The sequence below is a fragment of the Mytilus galloprovincialis genome, chromosome 8, assembly GCF_965363235.1.
Source record: "Mytilus galloprovincialis chromosome 8, xbMytGall1.hap1.1, whole genome shotgun sequence".
In the NCBI taxonomy this organism is placed as follows: Eukaryota; Metazoa; Mollusca; class Bivalvia; order Mytilida; family Mytilidae; genus Mytilus; species Mytilus galloprovincialis.
Window position 1 is genome coordinate 48,101,227 of NC_134845.1, and position 13,308 is coordinate 48,114,534.

At 31.9% G+C, this 13,308-nt stretch overlaps 1 long non-coding RNA gene across 1 annotated transcript; it reads left to right on the forward strand.

Moving 5' to 3' along the window:
- Positions 1–8,176: 8,176 nt before the first annotated feature.
- Positions 8,177–12,866, forward strand: LOC143042086 (uncharacterized). Its single transcript, XR_012967878.1, has 3 exons — positions 8,177–9,000; positions 10,608–10,685; positions 12,009–12,866. It is a non-coding gene; the product is annotated as an uncharacterized LOC143042086 (long non-coding RNA).
- The last annotated feature ends 442 nt before the right edge of the window (positions 12,867–13,308 follow it).

Sequence of the window (13,308 nt, forward strand, 5' to 3'; positions counted from 1 at the left end):
CAATAGTATAACAGTACAACATAAGAACGAACTATTAAAATCGTTTGAAAATGGCTTAACTCATCAGATGACAAAACTACAAGTGGACGTGGCCGGGTACTTGTTCATCCCCAACAAAAAGACACTATAGGAACATATCTCAAAGTACTCGCAGTTAACTGACAGCTAGTTCAAAGCCACCAACAACTAATAAAACAAATCATGTATCTAAGACTAAATATATATGGACTTGCACATCACTATTATGCGTATAAACATCCCAGTTGCGGAACTAGAAATTTTCAAAAGTGGGTCTCAGTACTGCCGAAAAGGGGGCCTGTGCCAGTCATGTTTCAGTGCTTCTCTTTATAATCAATAACACAAAAAAGGGGGGAGGCCCACCTGCTATCGCATTCCTTTGATACGCCTCTGCATCCTACAAGATATCAAGGTCGTTGCTTAAAAAAATGTAGGAGTAGCTCTATAGATGCTGGTTATATACATAATTGTTAAGGTACAACTTCCTGGCATTTAAGAATATTTGACAAAAATCAAGATGCATATATAGGAATACATGCATGAACATCTCAATTGTATGTTCAGGCAACCTCTGAAATATTAATTAAAACTATAAATTTATAGTTAAAAAAATGTCGGAAGAGGAAGCAGGACAAACCATGATCTCTCTCTGCATTTTATAATAAAATGTATCCAACTACCTTGAATTTTGAGGATATTTGACTTAAAATGTTTCAGTTGCAACTCAAAAACTGTACGAGGTGATAGCCAGACAAACCAATCTATAGCTTGACGAACAGACGAACAGGTAGACGAACGAACCTGTAGGCGATAAATTAATATACCCTTCGACGAAAGTGAGGTCATAAAATAAGCTTGAAATTGCAGTTGATACTTATAAAAAATCAAAACCTCATAGTGCTCAGTTTGCTTAAACATTTCTCTTCAGCTTTATAGCCATGAATTCTAAGATTTCTAAGATCGTAATACATTTGAGTTTCTGAATTGAAAGTTATTTTTCAGGGATGCAATGGTTGCTTTCTATCAAATTTTGTTTTTTGTTTTGTTCTTGTTTTTACATACTCTAGGCTATTGTTTCACATTTTGTCACATCGGGACATTTTATAAATTGTTACGTATATACATTTCGCATGTGTTGGTTTATTGTCGAAGGTCGTACGTCGAGTTTTTCGATTGAATCGATGGGTGCATGGATAGTTACAATACATGTGTCGGATCGGCAATTATAGAACATTTTCTGTTATATCCGTATTTTGCGTGGAATTCTCGCCGCGTTGAAGACCCAATTGCCTTCGTCTATCGTCTGCTTGTTTTCGAGTCGTTGTCTCTTTTACTTATTCTCAATAGCTGCAAATGTTAAATAACACCAAGATTAAAAGCACCAACAGCTAGTGTATAGTTCGGTTGGTATAGGCGGATCCAGTGGGGGGGGGGGGGGGCGTGTCCCCCTCTCGTGGGCTTTTTTTTAGTGATTATATACTATATAGGGAATCACTGACTTGAAAGACCCCCACCCACCTTAGGTCAGTCAGCACCCTGTCATGTATTTGTTAAAAGAAAAAAAATATATTGCCATTCACTCTAAAAACGAAGCTAAATACTTAAACCCTCTTTTAAGAATATAAGTTATATTGTTTCATTTTTACAATTTATTTTCAATAGCTTAAGATTAAAAGCGCCGACAGCAAGTGTTTAGCTCGGTTGGTATAGGCGGGTCCCCCTTTCGTGGGATTTTTTTTATTGATTATATACTATATAAGGATTCACTGACTTGAGAGACCCCCCACTTTAGGTCAGGCAGCACCATGTCCTGTATTTGTTAAAAAATATATAAAAATATATATATATATATATATATTGCCATTCACTCTAAAAACGAAGCTGAATACGTAAATCCTCTTGAAAGAAAAGTAATATTGTTTCATTTTTACAATTTATTCTCAATAGCTGCAAATGTTAAATAACACCAAGATTAAAATCGCCAACAGCTAGTGTATAGCTCGGTTGGTATAGGCGGATCCAATTTTTTTTTTTGGGGGGGGGGGCGGGCCCGGGTCCCCCGTTTGTGGGATTTCTTTTTATTGATTATATACCATAAAGGGAATAACTGACTGGAGATACCCCTCACTTTAGTTCAGGCAGCACCCTGTCATGTATTTGTTTAAAAAAAAATATATATATATTGCCATTCACTCTAAAAAAAGAAGCTGAATACGTAAATCCTCTTTTAAGAAAAGTAACATTGTTTCATTTTTACAATTTATTTTCAATACTGCAACCAAGATTAAAAGCGCCAACAGCTAGTGTATAGCTCGGTTGGTATATTTAATCATAGAAAGATATTTGTAAATATGGTAAATAAATTCATCATAAATACCAGGATTGAAATTTTACATTCACGACAGACGGGTATTTCGTCTACAAAAGACTCATCAGTGACGCTCGACTAAAAAATGTTAATAAGGTCAAATGAAACTGACCATTTAACTTAAAAAATGGCGAAGTGCGAACATTTTTTTAGTTTTTAAACGCTATCCTCTTGACCACATAATGTGTTTTCATCAAAATTGGAAATGATAATATTTTATAAAGAAAAGTCTTTACCTACGTCGCATTATATATACTAGTATACTAACATATTGTGTTGTAAAATGATGCCCTTTATGGGTTCTTGATTAGATTAATAAAAAATTCTATACTATTAACAAATTCAAAATATACTGCTTTACAAAAAAGGTAAAACAACAGATACATTCAAGTCAAATCTATCTTAATTTCTGTCAAGTTTTCCATTTTCAAGTAAAGAAAATCACGCATTATGGTTCCATTTATTTCCTGTAATAATTTGATCACTTGCATACTTGTAACACACACACAGACAATATGTATTGTTTATTTGTTGAAATATATTAAAATATGCGCTGCTGAACTTATATTAGTCAGTATAGTATATAGACGTGTATACCAAAGACAAATTTATACATTGTTTAATTTCCTGTAGTGTTTGATAATGACCCAGTGACCTACAACTTTTATAATAAATAAACCACATAGACAACGCTCCTGAATCAGTATAAAAATTATGAATTATTTGTTAAACTAGTGTAAAATGTGGTGTGAAATAATTGGTAAAGGCAACGATATCCGGCTAATTAAATTGACCCGATGAGCTGACATGATGTTGAATTTATTTTGGAAATATTAGCCTTAATTTAACCTTACAATTTTTCATTATGTTTGTTTAGTCTATGTATTTGCCATAATCAAAATTGTTTTTTGTTTGTTTTGCAAATAAAGAATCATTATGTTGAATATTTTAATGAGAGAACCTTAAATAATCCATTATTTTCATTTTTGTTCTTAACTGAAAAAAATGGTAATACTAAATCCATTATAGCACAACCAAGTAAAAAAGTGTCCTTTAGTTTATACTTAAATCATAAATGAGATCATAGAACATTTCTAATCCGACAAAATGAAGATTAATAAAAAAAATCGTTTATTTGAAAAAGGGGGGGGGGGCTTTGATAACGGTTACCCTAGCTTGTCCTACAACATAATACCCCCCCCCCCCCCCCCCAAAGAATATAGATTTCGTATTCATATACATGTAAGTCTGAAAATCAAACCCAATAGAGTTAGAATTAGATTTTTAGGCTGACAAATATTTTCTGTCAATTTACATTTGCACAAGTCTGTCTACATGTTCACCAGTTTTTCAATCATCCACTAGTCTGCTTTTACTTTCACAAGTCTTTCTTATAGCCCCCTAGTCTGTCCATATGATTTTCAACAGTCTGGCTATGTCCACAAGTCACTACGTTTTAACCGCGGTCTCTATGTGTCCGTCAGTCTGTCTCCGTGTTTACAAGTCGATATACATGTTTACCCGCCAGATTACGTTTCTAACAGTTTGCCTTCATGTCCTACACGTCCACCAGTCTGCTTATATATATACCAGTCTGGCTACAAGTCTATACAAGAATATTATTTGCATCATTGACTAAGTCTGTCTGGATATGTCGTCTGGCGGATTTGCTTGTCTCTCACATTCTGAAGATGATGATATTCCTCGTAGTGAAATCGTTAATACAATGTACCAGTACTTAAGTCTATCAGTGTCCATCTCCATGCAAGACTCGGGTCTGATGAAGGTTCTAAAACAATTAAAGATTCGTCTATACAGTCCTTCTGAAAGTCTTCTCGGTCAGATGCAAAAGAATGCCCGGTTAGCGCCTCTGGATTTGCCCGGGGCATGTGGAGGATCAGTAGATATCGACACACCAAATTCAGTTATTCGACGAAGAATTTCAACACCTATCTCATTTAATACCAACATTACACAATAATGTCAACATGGAGTCAGTAACTGAGGTAACATTAAGTTAATTTAGAAGTCAATATGTTGTATATTTCTGTATACAGTTTATAATGCATATATCACTGTCATGAATCAAGGATGTGTGTAGTAATAAGGGTCTTACTATCATCGGAACTTTGTTTTTTTTTGGTAACACGCCATTATTCCGACAGCCCATTAGTCCGACAGCCCAATACTCCGACAACCTATAATTCCGACACTTATCAAGTCAAGTATCAGGATATCAGGGTAAAATAAAATGTGTCTGTCTGTATTATTACGTTTATATTTGTAATAACATATTTTAAGAAATAACTCCGTATATATAATACAAGGCTAAGGTAGTTCGTATACTTTCAATGTTAATTCTCAATTCGAAATCTGTATATAGAATAAAACAGAAAATAATATTTTATTTTCCAAATTAAAGGATCTATGTAAATTAACAACAAGCATTGATGGCGCGAGCTACTGATGATACCCTGCCCAAAGATTTCGGTAGATAGAAAGTTTTTGAGTTGTGAATCTGAAAAAGCATTACACAGTATAACTGACTTATATAAACCTTGAAGTTAAATATCAGAAATCATGGTATTGTAGTACCTGAGAAAAATGTGACAAAAGTTTTCAACTTGGCTGTCATGTAATGAGTAATGAGATTGAAAAAGCATCACACGATATAACTGACTTCAATAAACCTTTCAGAAATCCTTGTAATGTAGTTCATTTATATATTATGACTATACACGCAAAACGAAAGAGGGGCGAGGTTAAGGACTGAGCAGTTGCTATAATCATGTGTATCAACTCCAATATACTGAGACAAAATTAATGTCCGCATGCAAAAAATAATTGGAATCAAAACGGACAACCACAAATATCAGAGAGCGGAGTTGGTTTTTTTTTTTTTAGAGAAAATTTATCCATACACTAAGAAAAACGCATATTGTCGGAATAATGGGCTGTCGGAGTAATGGGTTGTCGTAATAATGGGCTGTCAGAATAGTACATGTTGTCGGAGTATTGGGCTGGCAGACTAATGGGATGTCAACATTTTTTTTTACCCTCCCCCTTTTTTCCAATATCCGTTATTTTTTCGTTTTCTATTTTAAAATTCACTCTCTTTAGTAATATATCCGTGACCGCTGTGGATAGTAAACTTGGAATTGATAGTAAATAGCAAAACCAAGTAATTTGTAGTGTATTTATGTTCTAATGACACGTACAGACAGACGCGAAAAAAATAAATTATACGAAAGTGAGAAAACGAAAATATAACAGATTTTGGAAAAAAAGGGTAGGGTAAAAAAAAATGTCCTGTACCCAAGTACCTATGCTTACTATTAAAGCAATAATTTGAGAAATATATATTAAGGGTTATACTAATATGTGAATATTATGAGTCCAGGTAACTCGATCAACTTGATTTGTACGTATGAAAAATTATATTTATTATCTGGTCATGTCCCGCGTTTTTTTTTGTAATGTTGTTATAATAACAGTGTAAGTTAAGACCAAAAAGTAGACCAGGAAAATACTTTATTATCTTTACTAGTTAATTTCTGGAGATCATGTGTCTGTCATTTATTCTGTTATTCACATCGTTTAAACAATTATATTATATACGCATCATATCAATCTATCAATTAGGATACATTATTTTATTTGGCTTAATAACATATTATTGGTATTTAGTGCGACCGTGCACCTTTCGGTTGTCTCGAGTGTTTTCTATTATAGCAATGTTTAAGTCGTCATGTTGCGGGATTTTCAAATCCCAAAAGAAGAACACACTTCAAATTCAACATCATTTTCGATTTGGTAACCGCATTACTTTAATATAGATCATTATATATTACATAACCTTACACAATCAATTTACTTTTTATGATTAATCTGATATGCATGCCCAATATATTTTATTCCCAAAACCTTATTTAAAAAGGAGGGGACATGGTCAAAGTGTCGTGCAAACCAAATTATTGTTTATTGTCACGGAATAATAACAAACTGTGCTATAGTTGTTAAGATTATTGGATAATTGACTTGTTCTATAGGTACATGTACCTTACTTACCCAGGTGACATATCAGTTGTACCCTTGATATTGGTATAAATTCAAATCACAGGCACTTGTTTCTATCCATTTGAAGACCCACTATTAACGTATATATTTACCAGAAATAATGGTTTTAAGCAGAGAGGTGAAAAAATTACTTGGGTACCTTCTCGAAAATATACGTTGATAATGGGTCTTCCAATGGATAGAAACAAGTGCCTGTGATTCAAATGCTTAATGATATATTAAAAGAAGATGTGGTATGATTGCCAATGAGACAGCTGTCCACAAGAGACCAAAATGACACAGACATTAACAACTATAGGTCACTGTACAGCCTTCAACAATGAGCATAGCCCATACCACAAAAGCCCCGATATGACAATGTAAAACAATTCAAACGAGAAAACTAAGATACATGTATATGTACATTGTACATGTTGTATATGAAGATTAATTAGATTAAAGTAAACAATGTGGTATGTTTCCAAAATAAATGCTATCCGCTAAAGACCAACTGATGTTGATCCAATTACTATAGCCAAACAAATGATACATACATGTACACTGATGTAGGTTACCATACTTCCTTCATTTATATTATGATTATTGAGTATTTTTTTGGAAACATTTCAAACCTTTACATGCTGTTTATATATGTTACAGTAAATAGGTGAAATTAGGAATTACATGTAATTACTAAAATTTAGGAATTACAGGTAATTCCCGATGCACTTAGTTAATACAAGTAATTCCTTAAACGGCCCAGTTATTACCAGTAATTACTAAATTTAAAATGAATATTTACACCTATTTACTGACTGCTAACACAACCATAACTTTTGATCACCTGACCATAATACAACATTGTTTTAGCTGTGTAATACTAACTAGAAGATCAGTTAGTACTCTTAAAATTTTGAATGGTTGATATGTATAAAAAATATCTTGAATAAATATGGACTTTCAAATATTTGGTTAAATCAGAGTAACTTTAGTTTTAATCCAAAATGGTTTAAGTTGAGCATTATAATACAGATAATTTTTGACCAACTTCAGCAGACATGGAAATCAGAAATGAAAAATTCTCCCAAAGCATTATGTCTTAACTTTTTAAAGAACTCTTTGAATTTGAAGAATATTTAGACTTATTACCTTATAAAGATAAGATAACGTTATGTAGGTTAAGAACTGGAATGAACTGTTATGTGCATTAGCTTCGAGATATATAAAAAAAATATCTTTTTTTTGTTGTTAAATCATTTATAAAAATGATATTGTAAAATTATAATTCACTGTTAGCAGCCATTCTGGTTTTATTTTGTTAAATTAGCTGAGAAACAAGGTTGATGAGTTGTGCACTTGCAAGTGAATATTTGGACCTCATTGAATACGTATTCATGTGACCTTCAAATCAACCCCTAGCTGGAGATGGGTTATCGATGTATTAAGCTATTAAAATTGTAAGGGTTTTTGCAGAACATTTGCAGAACAAATAGTCTCGGTTACTTTTGCTGTTAATCGCAGGCTCAACAAAAATGAGGAAAAAATATTAAAATTTTCCTCTAGATACTATCTGTTGACTAGTACCATGAGTACTGTAAGAAGCTTCAGTCAAAATTGGGTAAAAATCCAGGATGGTTTATAAAATCTAATGTTTTAAAAACTTTAACTACAGAGTGTATGTAATGTTAACTGGGACAAAACTAGTCCATTTATAAGTAATATACGAAAAAAAAAAGGATTTTTTTTTCAAACTTTACTTTTGGATATTATTTTATGATCATAAACATTTAGCTTCTGTCCAAGTTTGGTAGAAATCCAGGATATTTGGAGAAAGTTTTTTTTAAAGTTTTGAACCACAGTGCATGATGGAGATTTTAGTTTGATTTTGGATAGATATCATTGTCTTGCATACATATATTTACGGAGTTTCAAAACCTATAAAACAACCATTTTCCAGTTTCAATTCACAAACACTAAAGAGTATGCACTTTGGATGTGCATTATATTCCTACATCCTTAAGTTAGCGCCGTTAAAATCCCTACCCCTTTACTTCCTTATTTGGTATCTTGAATTATGTTTTTAATTTTAAAACAAAAACATCAAGTTAGTAAATAGCTGTAAAAATGACAAAAAAAATCAGTGATTACCAGTAATCACTGAAACAATTAGTAAATACATGTAATTACTAAATTGGCTAGTAATTACAGGTATTTACTGAAGTGTTTAGTAATTACATGTAATTCCTAATTTCACCTATTTACTGTAACATATACATGTTACTACAGTTCAGCGACTCAAGTTTAAAAGGCATTTATATAAAAGAATTTAAACTTAATATCATTTTGTATGAACATCATGTTGAATATTTACATTTTCTCAAAAAGTTTTTATTTTACTTAGCTAATAAAGAAGATGATGGATTCCCAAACAGAAATCTTGATGACAGTGAAAAAATTGAAGAATCGCACCAATTGTTACAGAGAATCGATTTCAAGCAGAAACAGATGCTCAAAGATAAGGGAATACAACAGCCATCCATGTTCCTTCACATATAAAGGTATATATTGTATATATTGTATATATGTTCCAGACCGTATGAGTATTTGGACCGTACGCGTACGGTCTGGACCGTATGCGTACTTTTTCAATATACGCATACGGTCGGACCGTACGCGTACGGTCTGACTAATATTAAGAATTTGGTCAAGTTTATTAGATACAAATGTATATAACAGATCAACATAACTTATATCTCAAATTAATATAAAAAGTTGAATAGTTATTAAAATAAAAACTTAATATTTTAATTATTTGTAAAAAATCAGGCTTATTTAATCTTTTCATCTCCTGTACTTAGCATGTCAGTAATTCATTTTAATTACAGCCCAATATGCTCATTGAAATTGAAGTTATCGGAAGTAAACATAATGTGGGAGGACAATTGTTTTAGAATATTTAGGAACTTTACAAAAAATGCATATGCAAAGGAACATGCATGAACAAAACATGTTAATGTTAAAAATATATGACGTTCCTTGTTGAAGCAAGTGTCATCTTGGGCCAGAGTAACAAAATAGGATTCACTGATATAAAATTAAACAAATATTTAATTTTAATTGTTCGCTTATTCACTTAATCCATCTAATTGTAATAATAACAATTTGTATAACTAAAAATAAGGATTTTGATAAATGTTTGTTAACATTTAACCCATATGATCCCAAAACATGTATGGTCAGCTGGACCGTACGCGTATACTCATACGGTCCGCCCGTACGCGTATGGTCGGACCGTACGAGTATACGTATACGGTCCGGACCGTACGCGTACGGTCCAAATACTCGTATGGTCTGGAACATATATATATTTTGTCTACATTTTCTGAATTTATGATTTTAAAAATCTTTCAAAAGATATAAATGTACATTGTAAGTCATGTAATTCAAATAGAGACGTGCCATTGTCTTTGATAAAAGATAGAGTTACATGTATGCCTTTTTAGTATTATCAGCTTATATACTTACTTAGCCTTGTTAAAATCTATAAATATACCTTAAATGTATATTTATACATGTATGTTGAAATGTCTGTCAGAATATATACATATATGCATGTGATCATAATGTTTCAAATAGCCAAACATTGTAAAATATATATATATATTATATATATATATATACAACTAGTCTAAACATCAACCCAACAATGTTAGATCTGTAAATTTGCTTTTGCAAATTTTTGGTTCTTCCCTCGCCGGGATTCGAACCCATGCTACTGTGATATCGTGACACCAAATCGCCTGCACTGCAGCCGTCCCCCTAGACCACACGACCACCTGGGCTATATACATGTATATATATATATATACAACTCGTCTAAACATCAACCTAACAATGTTAGATCTGTACATGTAAATTTGCTTTCACAAATTTTTGGTTCTTCCCTCGCGGGTATTCGAACCCATTCTACTGTGATATCGTGACACCAAATCGCCTGCACTGCAGCCGTCCCGCTAGACATATATATATATATTGAGTATTGGAAATCCTGTACACCCTTTCCTTAGACCAAGTTTAACAAATATAATATGAATGTTTAAATTCAACTAATTATCTCCTGGCAATACACATTTATTTTAGGAACTTTTTATGTTTTATTTTGCAGTAAGCAGCTGTTTGTGATGCTTATAGGCATAAACAATCTAGTCTGGACATGTAAAACAGCAGCTGGTTCTATTTTGAAGTAAGCTATTTGGTGATTACATTAATTTGACATGACCAGACCAAGTCTTGGGATAAATTAATAGTACTCATTGTCATGATTGTACTAGCTTTTTATTGTTTTATATATTTTATGGAAAATACTGTTAGTTGAGGCCTGCAAAAATTAATTTATAAGGAGATGAAGTGTTGTTGCCAATGAGAGTAGAGACATCTAACAAATAGCATGAATAGAGTCATGGAGGATGGAATTCATACTCATTTTTATTAGAGTGTTACAAAATAATTGCAGGAAAAAAAACAACAACAACAAAAATCTAAATAATTGTGTATTTAGTAGAATTAGCCAAATCAAACAATAACTGACTTAAATCTTGTTTGAAATTTTCACATTTCTATTGATTAAATATTATTTTATAGATCAAATAATAAATAGATAAAAGGGCAGTAATCCAGTCTCAGATTTTTGTTTTGGTTATATTGTATACAGCTGATTGTATTTTAATACTATTTACAAATACTTCTTATATGTCAAAAGAAAAAAAAATTGCTGTACCTGATATTGTGTTTTATATTGAAATTGATAAAGACAACAAACTCAATAATGAGCTATTCCAATATCAATCTCCCTAGGGAAAAAATGGGGTGCTACCTAATTTTAGACCTCCATAGTGCCCATAGACACATCAAACACTTGCCAAAATATAAGCCTGAACCCCTGAGGGGATCACACATCAAATTATAAAAGTTGTATATATTCTACACCGTGAATAAGACCAAACAATGATAGAAAGAGTTAGTTTTAAAATATAATTGAAAAACTAAACTGATACAAATCAATAATTTTTTTGATGTTGATAAATAAATCACAATGTGTAATAGTTGTAATAAATTGTTATGCCAGCCTACAATAGTAGAAGGGGTTTATGTTTAATGATCCATGCTTTTGTTTGTTTATTCTTTCATCTGTTCTGCGTTAGGTTCAAGTTTTGGTGAAAGTTTTTGGTCAGGATAGTTGTTAATGATGTTAACGACCAATCAACTTAAAAATAAATATACATGTGCCTTATGTTATGATCTTTCTAAGGATAAATTAATGGTTTGACCCCAATTTCATGGTCCACTGAAAATAGAAAATTTATCACAACTTCTAGCTATTCTTTTTATAGAGTTATTCCACGAGATATTTTTGGGTCACTCATTAGAATATCTTTTAAATATATGATTTTGATTACAACTGCATTAAGATAGAATAATTGCATGCAGACAATTATTGCTTTTGTCACATATATATCACTTGTCAATTTAATAAAATTAAACATTTTTTTTTATTACTTTATTACAGAAGCTACAAAATAGAGCTAAGGCCCTTTAAACCAAGAAACTGCCAGTGTCAGAAAAGGACAAACTTAGTAAGGCCATGCAAATTGATTTAATGTCAAGTTGGGACAGTGATTCTGTAGATAAACTCGCCTGATCACAACTGGGATTAGACTGTCACAAGATTTTAAATCTTACATGGATAAACTAAAGTCATTTACTAGACTGTAAATACCAGAGACAGCTGAATGCACAAGGCAAAGAGCTGAGGTCCAAGTAAATCAGAGAGGCCTTGTCACAAGAAATGTACAGAACTTGCATGGATTTTTACTTAAGGGCATATGACACAAAATTGAGAGATATCAATAAAAATTTCTTTAAATTTTAATAAGGACCAATTCAAAGGTACACTTTTGGAATTTGCAAGAACAAAAATACCTTCATGTTTACTTTTGAATTATAGTTGACAGTTTTCAGTTTAAGGGGGGAACCCTTAAAATGAAGTGGTTTGGTTTTTTGAATTTGATTATTTTTTAGAGTAAAAAAATGAATTACAGCTCTTTTATTTCAACATTTGCATTTTTTATTAAAATTATTTACAAGTGCAGCATATCAGTGACATCAGATTATGTTAATGTGTTTGGCTAAGCTACATATTTCTTTTTACTTAAACTTTCTGTTGCCTTTTCTAATTAATTAAATGCTGAATAATAATTTGAGTGTGGCTCATTTCAGTATTTGTATTTGCTGTCAAGATTTTTCCTGTAAGATTTCACATTATTTATAATCGCTTGGTCAAAGGGAGATAACTTTTTGAATCTTCACATTAGATAATCTGCGAAGAGGATTATGTAAAATGTAAATAGTTGAAAATTAATTTTATGGTTCATTCTAATATGACGTGCTTCTTAAGCTTTGTAAAGAAACCATACTTTATTATCCAATAAAATTAGTTTGCACATGCGTATATTGACTACGGCAGAAAAATGAATTTCGTCAAATTGATATGCATTTAATGTATTTCCTTAAATTAAACCACTTTCAAACACTAAAATGATACACATTTTGTTACTTATACTTTTACAATGACAACAATGTGTTACAATTCGTAATTGACATATTTGACCTAGATACCGCATCGTTCATGTTGGCTGTTCTAACTTCAAAACCCCTCCCTCTGAAAAACACGTTTCATCTCTCCTTTTAAAAAGGCTTGTCATTGTATAGAATAATTTCATTGAAACATATGTTCCGATGATAAAATATAAAATCAAGTATATGTTATTATTACTGTTGTACTGAAATGACAAAATTGTTTCATATAT